The sequence below is a fragment of the Larus michahellis genome, chromosome 5 (assembly GCF_964199755.1).
Source record: "Larus michahellis chromosome 5, bLarMic1.1, whole genome shotgun sequence".
Classification (NCBI taxonomy): domain Eukaryota; kingdom Metazoa; phylum Chordata; class Aves; order Charadriiformes; family Laridae; genus Larus; species Larus michahellis.
The window spans coordinates 61,599,487-61,612,236 of NC_133900.1; positions in this window are offsets into that span (position 1 = coordinate 61,599,487).

Consider the following 12,750-nt stretch of genomic DNA (forward strand, 5'->3'; position numbering starts at 1 on the left):
TGAGCTCTGGGAACTAAGAGAAGAAGTATGTTCACTGAAATCTGTGTGCTACTCACTCAGTACTACTCAATGGCCATGCATGGCAATTTGGTCAGCATTATGGACACAAAAGAGAAAAGCAATGTGTTATCTGACAGCATGGAAGTACAGACACTGTGCAGCTATGCCATGTGACATCTGTGGACTCTGACAAGAAAAGATAGTTACTTTGATATGTTCCCTGCAACGACGTTCCGGACAGTTGATTATTTTGAGGCCATGTCTGGAAATCACAGGCAGATCTTAATCTTGCAAACAGCTGTACTAGCTGAAGATGATACCACCCTAGTAATCTGCCATTGCCGCGTTGCTCCTGTTCATGCAGTTTTGCCAGTTGAGGGGGTCTGTGAACCATATCTCATCTGGTGAAGTCAGCCAGTGACTTTAATTTGACAGTGAAGACAGGTGAGGTGGCTTTACCTGTGGTAGGGAGCATCCAAAGAGCTCCCAGCCAGCAGAGCCATGGGGGCAGTGACTTCTGTCTGGGAAAGCAGGGACAGTACTGTCTCCAGTCAGCAGAGCTAGACCTGGGAAAAAACATCTGCCTATGGCCTTGGCAAACCACTTGAATGCACACACACAACGTGGCTTGCTGTGTGCCCAGCGGAAAACAACTGCTGGAAATATTTTGATTTGTATGAACATTCACAACCTGCTCTTCCTTTCCTAGAAAAGCTATGAATTTTAAACAAAAATGCCTCTGGTACTACACTGCACACTCAACTATTGCAAGACCCCTGCTCAGTTGCCTCTGTATATCACCGTATGTTTTTCTACGTCACCACGGCAAGGGCTTATCTCCTGAACAGAGTTGAGGACTATATTCTCTTGGTTTTGAGCAGCATAACTGGCTGGTGATGTAGTTTATAAAACTAAAACATAAAATATAGGACCCGGACCTGTGTTCTTGCAATAGATTTTTTTTATCATGTTTTTCAGTAAAACGTCTGCAGTAAGCTCAAAGACTGTTGGTGCCTGCCTTTCACTGCCGTGATGTTTCTTTATCCCAGCAGGCTGCTTCAAAGAGATTATACAATGCAATAGCAAAGAATCACTTTATATAAAGCAAAATATTAGCACTCAATATTAAAAAAAAAGATATATATTAAGAACACACAAACATACTGAATTAGAAGACTTTCTCTGGTTTTCAGCTTTTAAAAGAGAAGGCAGGGAAAACCAGAATTGATCTCCAGTCAAGCCCAATGTCCACGTAAAGACTTTTCTGATGTTCCAAAAGTGCAGCTTGGGTAATACTGTGCCCCAAACTGAGTACACTAAAACAACTAAAAACTAAGCCTTTATATGCAAAACTTCCTTTATCATTCTCAGAAATATATTTGAGATCAGCCCAGCTTACTTAGTAGTACTTCAGCATTTCCTTTCTTGTAATATTTATTCACACTGCCCAATACTTCCTGGCCAACAGAACTGCAGTTGTTTGGCATTCCCCAGGTTTGGCAGTTCTGGTGTCTGTCCTGCTCTGTAGAGACACACTCATTTTTCCTGTGTGTGGATCATCCTGCCTCACACACATCAGGTATTTACAAAGCAGAGAGGTGAAAAGTTTGGCCTTTATGCATTCAGTTAAAGCTGTTCTTTGCTCTGTTTCAGCATCCAGGAGGTGGGAGTGCCTGTGGCTCCGGTATTTTCTGCTGCGAGAGAAGTGGCCTTAATTGCCCCAGCTGGTGGCTGGGTCCCAGGCACGCTGGGTCTCCTCTGTCCCCCATGCTCCACCACTGCCTGGTCAAAAGCTCTGTTATCAGAAGGACAGCAATAAACCCCGCTGGATGTTGCAAAAGAGGTTTTCTTTTTAAAAAGCCTGTTTTGCTTTATTATTTTTTTTACATGAATTTGTCTCTTTTATTTGGCTGCTTGCCGCTTCTGCCTTGAAAGTAAGGGACCAAGAGCTTTCTCTTAAGACACCAAGAGCTTTTTGTGAGATGGTCACTACTTAAATCGTCAGGAGTCAAATGCCGCGGCTCTTTTAGGGCCTTGATACAGAGCTGTGAAAGAGTGAAAGTGGCAGATTCTCATCTCTCAACCAACCATGTTTTCAGGGACCCAGGAGCTGCCAACAAAGAAGTTCCCTCTTTAGATATTCTATTGTTGATTATTTCAAAGCCTCAGCTGCTAGTCAGCCTGAAGGGAATAGCTCTGTTCTTAAGCCCTAAAAGTCTCAATTCTGCCACAGAAAAGCTATCTAGCTGGCTCATTGGTATCACCTTCAGAAGCTTCCGGAGAGAACTCAAGATTGACAGGTTCACTCGCTGATCAGGGTTGTGATCTCCACCTTGTTTCTGAGGATTTTGAAAAGCCCGATGTGCTCTGCACTTAGCTTGCGCAGCTGTTTTTTTCTGCCCTGGCTATACATGTTCTGATCTATGGATATGATACTCATACACAATTGATTAAGGCCCTTCTGAATTTCTTTGCTTCCAGAAGCAGCATCCATCAAAGTCACCTACAATTAATCACATTTCACACACTGAGTGGAAACAATTGTCTTCTGTAAAAGCCCTCCATAAACCGAGAAAAAGACATTTGAAAATGGCTCCCTAAACCAAAGTTACTAGTGGTTGCAATTCCCAATACCGTATTTCCAGGCAAAAAGAACATCAGGTTCATATTTTCTAACTTTATTTTCTCTGTAGATAAAAGTTTCCCATAGTTACTTCACCTTCAAAAATGACTAGAAAAGGATGCATGTTGGAAAAGTCCTTTAAGTTGCTATCAGCAGTCTTCTATTCCTGATGCTGGCTGGCTGTTGGATGATTATTTCTCTACAGCACTCCTGCGGAGGGTCTAAGCAACAGACTAAAGCTTTCAAGTTTTCAAAGCTGATATTTTCACAAGCCTCTCTAGACACAATAATGCCTTCAATTTTCAGGCAGGCTATTTAGTCTTCCTCCGTTTGTTCACCCTGCTGACACTGATGTTCTGATCTGGCATAATATAGCTTGCCAGGTCCTCTCCATAAACAGTGTAAGGAGGTTCACAGATATCACGAAAGCTGCATGAAGGTTCAGGCACTACTCCTGTAACAACTGTAAAAGATTGCATACGTCTGGATGCATATGAATCACATGAAAGCAGTTCTGAGAAAATAGTCCTGCCAAAAACTTTCTTGTTCATACCTCCCAAGTATATCAAACCATTTGCAAGAAGTCTTGGAAGGCAGCTAAAAAAGCCATATTCAAATAAGACATAGCAATCATTCATGAGGCCAGTATCAAATATTTTTGGTCCTTACATGAATTTTACCACTAAGGAATTCGGAAAAAAATTGCCAGAAACTTTAAAATGACAATGCCATCGTAAATTAATACCTCCTTTCTCACAGAAGGTTGCATTGTGTTTGTTCTCTAAGCAGGAAGCCTTGACCTTTCCTGCCTTCATTGAAGATCTACTTTGATGTTCTTGGCCAGCAGCTGACTGGCCCTGTGAAAGAAACTTGAGGCTTTGCAGACTATTGCCCACTTCTATGGTCACATTTAGTTCCAGAAGTACCTGAGGTTTGCAGTAACCTTCTCCCACCAGATATGCAGCATAGGTAAGATGGAAGGCGCTGTCAAAAGAAGCCCTCATAGCACCGCGTAACTGTTGAAGAGGCTCAGGAGAAAGTCAGAGTTTTCATAACATATTTTAAGGTGTCCAGGATTGCATAGCTTGGTTTTATCTCCAGAGAGGTTCAGATGTGTAAAATCACAGCCATAAATTTGCTTGCTGGCCTTGAGTTTGTTACACAGAGAAATTGTATTATTTCTTACCCAAAAAGATCTTCAAGATACCAGCAAGTTGACGTTACACTGCGGCCTCCCAGTCATGCTCATACAGATTGTACATTTTGCGTAAATCAGCTCTTTCTTGGTAGCTCTTAAAGGTAATAAAACTAATAGCAGGAAAACATAACTGCACGAGCACTCTTCGATACAACTGATAATGCGTCCAGGGTAGAATAAAACTAGTGGTTAAATTCACAAGGTCTGACTTCACCAGTGAAAGCAGGGGACCTGTTGATATTCCAGCAGCAAACACTAGCAAATGCACACTAAATGTTTACAGCATGTAAATAGCAGCCTCCAAATAGTCTGGGTAGAATCTCACTTTTTCTGCTTGAGGTGGTTATCTGGTGAGAGAAGTTTTCTGGTTGAAGGAATAAAAAAAATGTAAGCCCAAGGCCAGCATGGAAAACTTCTGGGTCCAAAGAAAACCTTCGGCTTGTTTTGTAACTCCCACTGTCACAGCCGCTTCTTTCATTGCTTTTTGTAGAGGATGCAGGCTTCTCTCAACATTTATACATCCTGTTGGCTGCAATGCGCCAGCTCGCTTTGGAGGTCAAATATGTTATTTTGATTAGTTTAACACCTCCCCAGAAAACCTGCCTTCTCCCCATGCATCATACAGTTAACAGCATCCAGATCTACTTCAGGCATGCTCCCAACATACTTTTGGCTTTTCAAAGTGTTAAAAATGTGAAAAGTAGCCTTTGGGCCTCTCAAAACCCACAATTTACAATATATTTCTGAACCTCATGGGATTAAATTCATTAACAAAATCTCAAATTTATTATATTACCTTCGCAGGGTCTGGAGTTAACATTCAGGTTTTGTATCCCTGTCTTCATGATAAAGTACACACCATAGCCATTGGCATGGTGAGGCTTCACAGCCAAACCAGTTTTGCTCTAAAGATCTTGGCAAAATTTGAAACATATTCTTCACTCTGAAATTTTCATGAAATCTTACCTGTGTCTACACACTGGAATTAAGTGAGTTCATGCTAGTTTCCTACATATGCTCAACATCTGGAAAAAAATACACTTTCCAGTGATTTTTGGATGCCTTCTACTTCTGTAACCCAAAAGTTTGTACTTCTGCAGTGGCACAAAAATGTGTAAAGGTCCATGTTCTTCCTCTACTCCTATTTAATATGGCGCCTGTTTTATCAGCCTAAGAACACTATAAGAAATGATCAAACAGTTACGTCTCTGAACATTACATTTTCCTGTGGTTTTTGACAGAGCTTTTTTGCACTCCTTGCAAATGTGGTTTGTTTCATAATGACCATATTCAACACTGTTTACCAATTAAGATCTGGTTTTGCCTCAAAAATTGTTAATTCTTTTTTTGAGAGACAGAAAATGTGTGTCTTTTATTTTTTAATCACAGCTGGCCATTACAAAATTTAGGGTACAATAATTTTGTAATGGAGAAAAAAGAGAGGGAAAAAGTAGTAATATATGTCCTGTCTTGCAACTGTAATGTCTTCTTAGGTAGAAGCATAGCTACTTTCTTCTGGGGGGAGGATTCATTAAGCCTTTCATCTCACAGAGGGAAAAGGTATATTATGTGGATGTGTTTGCCAAAAAATTAAAAAAATCTCTCCATTAAGATTAACTTTGAAACTCCCTCAAAACAGTATGTTATAGAAAAGTTCAAAGACATTTCCTTTCCTCTCTAAGATAAAAACAGAGTTGCACATAATATTCTGTGTTTCAAAAAGTTATTCATCACAATCACAGTTAAAGTTTTAAATTTCATCTTAAGGTTGTTTATTCCCTGATAAAGTGACCACAATGCAATAGACATGTAGTATCAACAGAAAAGGAGATGGTTCGACAGATTAAAAATGGCATGTATTCATATTTGGAGCTCTAAAACAAAGATGAAGTTTTCATATTCCCATAGCAGTAGCCACTCTTCCAGAATGTATTTTTGCTATAAAAGTCTCAAGAAATAAATAAAAAAACCCCTAAGATTTTGTCCTGTTTCCTTTTTGTTCCCAGCTGTCTGCAGCTGTCTTCCGAATACCTGTACTTTTAAACAGTAGGTACACAAATTCCACCTGCGCTCCAACTTAGGAATCAAAGTAAGCAGATTGAATCCTGCCCAACATCTTGCGGTCAGCAAGGATATTATATCTCTTTTAATGTTTACATATTCCTTCAAAGACAAGAAGACATTTTATTGTGATATGTTGTGATAACTGAACCCCAGCTCTTCCAATTAAGTCAAAGGGGTTTGAATCTGTGCAACAGTTCTCAGATAACGAGCAGGCAGACAGTTTCATCTGATCATTTTAAAAAATTTCATGACTCCCTTTGCTGAACCATCATATTTATGAAGCTGCTTCGTAGAATTTTGCTTTATTTGAAATCTAAGGATTTCATTTCTACTGGAATTATCTACAGATATGTTAGACACTTAAAATTTAAAGCAGATTTGCTACTTCAGAAACATAACAGTGAGGTTCTTGTAGTGAGATTATTGTAAGGAGAAATAATCCTTGAATATTACATGGCATCTATCTTCAAAAGTAAATAATAGTATGTTCTATTTAAGACCCATATGAGAGACAAAAAAACTGTACAAAGCCATTGCAAAATTGTGGACATATATCTAATTCTACACTGACTACATTTTCATTATAATTTTTATTCTATACTTCTACACTGATTATATTCTTGTTTACATCTTTCAGCCTTGTTATGATAAACATTTTAAATAACATTTTTTTCAAAGTTCTTTTGCAGTGTATTTAGTCAATGGAAGCCACTAAATATTTGTAAGTAATTTGTTTAGTTGTCTTAAACTCTCTCAGCTCTCTCTAGTTTTTCACAAAACATTTATCATGCCTATAACTTAAATAAATTTTCTTTAGTTAAGCATAATTACGACACTATAAACACTACTACAATAATAGCATTTATCAGTCATACACTTTCCAAAAACCATTTACTCAAACCATCTGGATTTTAATGTTGATATTTTTGGAAATCTGGTTTGCACTGCTATCATGACATTGAGTTGATACCTCTAGTACATCTCTTTACAGCCTTTAAAATGGATCCCATCACTAGGATACCACATGTAAAATTGATTTATGTTTTTTTTTCAGCTCACAATACAAAAAGTTAAATTACCTCTGTGCGTAATAGCGCTAGCATCTAGAAGCTTTTTAGTCTTCCTCATCTTTGAGCTCAGGGTCAAGATTCAAAGCAAATACTTTGCCTTTAGCTGGGCAAAAGCAATTAAATTTGACTGTCTTGTGACTGGGGATTTGCTAGCTGGATAAATTCCTGGGCATCTTCTAGATGCACATGCAGCATTTGACATATTTAAAGAAGCAGCTCAAAATCACAGTTTTGGATTACGGCATTTATTCAGTTGGTTTCTATTGTCACTATCTCCATTTGGTTTGCAAGCCTCTGAAATTTTGTTTACTCCAGTCTCATTTTATGTTTGAACAACCTACGGCACTCCCAGATGGCGTCTCCGATACAGAGCATGAAATAAAACTGAGAGGTAACAGAGTCAAGAAAAACAGAAGCAGATACTTCTTCACAAGACGTGTAGTTTGATAATGGAAACCCTCACAACAGGATACTGAAGATGCTAATGTTGCCAAAAGTTTCAGAAAGCTGTTGTATGAATTAATGGGAAAAAAAGCCTATCAATATTATGAAATATAAAGACAGTGTGTCTGGTTTATGAACCTGTCCCTGAGCTAGACCCTGGCAGGCTGGAAGGTACCACTACACACTTGCTCTCTACTTGTTATACTTTCACCTGGATATGTAACACTGGCTAAGCTCAGTGTTCTTGTCCAGAATATCTCTTCTTGTGCTTTCGTGTTCACTGCCTCCTTTTCCCCACTTCAAATAACGGGTACTACATTTGCACTTTTACTGTCTGCAGGTGCCTCACCTGTCTTTCATGAAGTCTCAGAAATAACCACTACTGGCTCTAAGGTTTCTTTAGTCATGCCAGCATAACGTTTATCAAGCATCCTTGTTAGCGATGTACTATGAATTTTCCTCTTTCTCTGTTCCGGTTTGAGACCCTTTTAGTTGCCAGTATTAATTGTGCTAGTCTTGTACTTGCAGTTGACCTTTTTAGTGAGAACTGAGTAAAAGACCCACTAAACACTTCAGGCTTCTCAGTGTCCTTCAACATCCCTCCTTGTTGAGCAACAGAGATTATACCTTCCTGGTCTTATCTAGCCACTAATCATAGGAAGTTTTCTTGTGTTTTGTGTGTCTCTTTCTCCTCATATCTCACTTTCTGACATGTACACTAAGACTTCGTTCTTATGGGCTAATATCTACCAGATCTCTGAGTTTATTGAAGCCAGTCTTCCTCAAATGCAAAGTGGTTTTGTTTTGCTACTCTCTTCCCTCTTTCCTATGCATCACAAGCTCTCCAATTTTATGGTCACTTCCACTAAGTTGTTTTTCTCTCTCATGTTCTTAATCAGTTCTGCCTTATTAGTTAGAAAAGGCTGTTTTCCTGATCTTTAATATGTAAAAAAATGTTCGCAATGAACTCAAAGCAGTTGCTGGTCAGTTCTCGTCCTCTTTCTCATTAGATGACAGGGTAATTGATTTACCCTTGTATCAGTTCATGAGCTTCAGACGATCTAGTTTGTTGCTTACAGAAAGCCTTGGACAGATGATCTTTCTGGCTAGAATGTTTACTCGTACTATTAATTCACTTTTGAGTTCTTTTATCTTCTGAAGTAGTTCTTGAATGGTAAATTGCTGGAGATGTCATTAATGTTGTTTCGTCACAGCTGCTTGTTAACTCCGTCCCTTTTGCAAGAGTAGGTAGGCCTCCATCCTCACATGTTGAGCGAGATTTCATTTAGAAGGGCTAAAATCAAAACACAGATATTCTAGGCCATTGTGTCTTATGTCCATGCCTATATCTTTTTGTAATAGCAAAGCTGTCAGCAACATTGAAAAGACAGGGTGATAGAACAGATACTTTTCTGACAGCAGCTGTCTGTGCTTGAGACAGTTCATTCCCATTGCATTTACTTCAGCCGGGAAACTTTTCTTTAAAACAAAGCTCTGATGGTTTTAACTATTTTTGTTGGCTTACAATAACATTTCAGGATGAATCATGGTGAATACTGCCAAATGTTTTCTTGAAACCTATGAAGTTTCTGAGTGTTTTTTGACACTTAGTGGCTATCTTTGATGATTATTCTTAAGGTGGAAACCTGGTCAACATCTCACAGTTGGAAAAACAGAATCCTGTGCACCGGGGTTCAGTTTAACTGCTTTCTTTGTTCCAGTTTTGATCATTCTGTGGAAGACTTTGTTACTGAAAGCAATTTCACATTGTACAGTGTAAACTGAAAAATTGTTCTTGCTTAATGAAGTTTTTGCTTCAGTTGCTATGGTTCCCATCATCGTTAATTCATTACCGGAGAACAGAGAAACAGATAAATTAGAATACTGTTGTCATGGCATAGGTAACAAGAATCTAATGAGAATATAAGACTGACAGAAAAGAAGAACAAATAAAGAGCTATCATTCTTCGTCTCAGGTTACTCAAATATTTCAGAATAACAACGTATCAAAATTCTTATAAAAAAAACATAAAGGAATAGTCTAAATAATGACTCAGGTAGACTATCAGAAAATTATCTCTATTAATTTATTGATTAATGTAATCACCTTTATTGGATAAATGTCTAAGAAAAGCAATTGTTTTTTTCCCCAAAAAATGTTTTGGAGAGTTTTTGTGTTTCTCTAGGACCCCAGATTATGTATTAATAACAAACAGAAGAGAATATAATATATCTTGTTTTCCTACAAAGCTGTGTATATCCATATTAAGGCATGAATACAGTAATGGATTATAAACCAAACTAGAAAGGAGTCATACAGGTGGAATATTAATTAGTCATGAAGGTGATACTGTATCTGTGCTTGTTATTTGCTTGCACCTAGAAGCCCTAGCTGAGCCTGGCTACCGTTGTATGATGTGTTCACACAGCACAAACTGTGTGGTAGTCTCCCTAAAAGTTTATATTTACAGTCTAAAGGCAAAAGAGGCAAAGCTTGCCTGGTGAAGGAGGGAACAGCAGAGCGATGCGATTAGCTCAGTACCATGCGGCTGCTGACTGGTGGCAGAGTGAAGAACAGTTCTCCTTTCTCAGTCCAGTAGGAAACATTTGCAACATGAAAGATAAAATGAAAGTCCACTTTAAACTTCATCTTTGGTGACAGCCTCATTCCCAGTGGCCTTTTTTTAGTGAAAGATTGGTCTTAAAAGTTTTTTCCTTTGATTCTTTTGAATAGGTCAGAAACATATGAATAACCCTTAGATGAGCAACTGGTTTATGTTTCTGTCACCATGAAACACATGAACGTGGGATTCATTCATCCCATAAGCCTTCCCTCAGTATTTAATGAAAACATCATTTAAAACCTCTGCCCATAGATGCTTTTTCCCCCTGCTCAGCTGATCCTGATACACAGAAAGCCTTCATTGCCCTCTAGCCTCTAAACTTTTTGCCCACTGATGAGATATGTATTTGCTCTCAGATATTCCCTTCTTGATTCAAATCAGGCACTGCCTGTAGCCTGCTCATACTTGCTGCTTGTTAGTCTTCATCTAGGCTGCATAGCCCTCATGGGAACCTGAGCAAATCTCTTCAATCAGAGATGGTGCAGACCAGAAAACAGTTCTTTAGCGCCTGGTAAACATAGCAAACTTGGCTGGTAAACATCACTGGCTCAGAAACCCTTGTAAAGAAGTAACCATCTTGCTTAAGGAGTATATTTACTGTAACTGAGATGAAGTGAAGAAAACCTGAATTATTTCATTAATCCTTTGAGCTGTATGAAATTTTATTTATTGCCAAAAGATAACTGTAAAGGAAATTATTAGCTCAATGATGGTCCTGCGGAAGGAGGAGATAAGAGCAGTAGTAGTCTCAGACATGGAGACATGAGAACTCAGCTGGGACAGCTGTGGAAATCAGCTGAGGCCTTGAAACCCTGGCAGAAGACATTTGTCTGCCTTATAAGGGACAGTGAACAATCATTCATTTTATACTTTCTTCCCACCTTCCAGGATTTTATAGGCTCTAGACATCTTTTGTTTCCAGGCTGAGGAATCCTATTCTATTTGCATCTGGCGAGAAGAAATCCTGTCAAACTGTTTTAATGGGTTGGAGGGACAAGGAAGAAACCATAGAGGTCATATATCTTAGAAAGCCTTTTGATACAGCTTCACATAAAACTGTCATAAGCAAGTCAAGAAAACTAAATAGAACTGCTACAGGGTGGATACAAAACTGTTTTTAATTTAATGTCAGAATAGAAGGATATATAAGTAGATTTCAGCCAGTTTGTCCTAGGTCTAGCCAATATTTTCACTTATGACTGGGATGAAGGAATGGAATATGAGTTTTTTAAATCTGCAGATCATCCAGAACTGGCCAGGCGGTAATGAGATTGAAGAACAGGATTAAAGTGCAAAATGATCTTGATAAATTGAAGAAATGTTCTGAAAAAATGGGATTCAATTCAATAAGGACAAGTACAAAGTTCTATATTTTACCAAGAATTATGAACTGCACAAATACAGCATGAGGCACAATTCGCTAGGAAGTAGTTTGGGAGAGGAGGACCTGGCAAGAACAGTGAGTCACAAACCCAAAATGCCATATTACCATGAAAAGCAGTATCATTGGATGTATAAGGTACTCAGGAAAACAGGATACAGGAATGACTCTTTTTATGCTACTCAGCATTGGTAAAGCTGTAGCTGGAATACAGTGTCCACTTTTGAGCCTTATGCTCCAAGAAAGACAGCGAAAGAGAAGAGGAAAGCAGTGAGATGGAACTGAAATATGACCAATGAGGAAGGACTTTTAGAAATGGACTGTTGAGTCTAGAGGCAATGGGGAGAAGCACAGTAGTGTTCAAATATGTAAAATAACTCTGCAAGGAGAGAACAATCCCTTACATTCCTTGTGAATCACCTGTCCCAATTCAGAGAGAAATGAACTCTCTGAAAGAATCTCTGAAGCAAGGGAAGTTCAGGTTGGGTGTTAGGAAAAACTTTCTGACATGAAGGGCAGTTAACAACTACAATAGTTTGAGACACTGGAATCTCTATCGCTTGAGCTTTTTTACACACAAGTTTAATAAACCGATTTGTTAGGCAGATGTCTATCAGAATAATTTTGATATTCTTGATCCTTCCTTTCATGGGTGGATGGGTTTTGTTGACTACCTGATGTACTTCTCATCCCTGTTTTCTAGATGATTTATATACATAGGTAGAAACACGCAAGGTATCAGGGAGTGCAGAATAGAATAATGATACAAGTTGGCAAGACGTTGGCTGCATTTATCTGCTTAGACAGGATATGATAATCAAACATCTGCAGCTCTGAAGCTTCAACTCAAACATTATTCCATCTTGAGCAGAAAATGGATATGAAAAATGACAATCTACCCAGTAAACAAACAAGCACCTGTGTATATGCTCTCTTCAATATATTATGCATTAAAAGGATTAGATTGATAACAAATACTACAATTTATGTCAGCAATGAGCTGACAGGTAACAGTGCCTCCTGCTGAACGGCTACTTAATACCATAGAGAAGTAGTCTAGTTTCAAGAAGAGATCTCCAACAGACTCTTGGATAAGACCTTGCATTAATGTTACCGCAATAACCACTTTAACTTGGTCACCACTAAACTAAGCAGTCCTGGGAATCACACTTGCATTTAATACATTCAAAGGAAGAATGCCAACTGCAGGATTACTAGGTTTTTGAGGAATCTGCACACAAACAGGCAAGAAACTGTCAGAAAGCCTCTTCCCTTTCTTCAGGAGACATACTTGCTCTGAGAGTGCATCCCTCGATTAGGTCTGGGGCATACTGCCATGTGAGCTA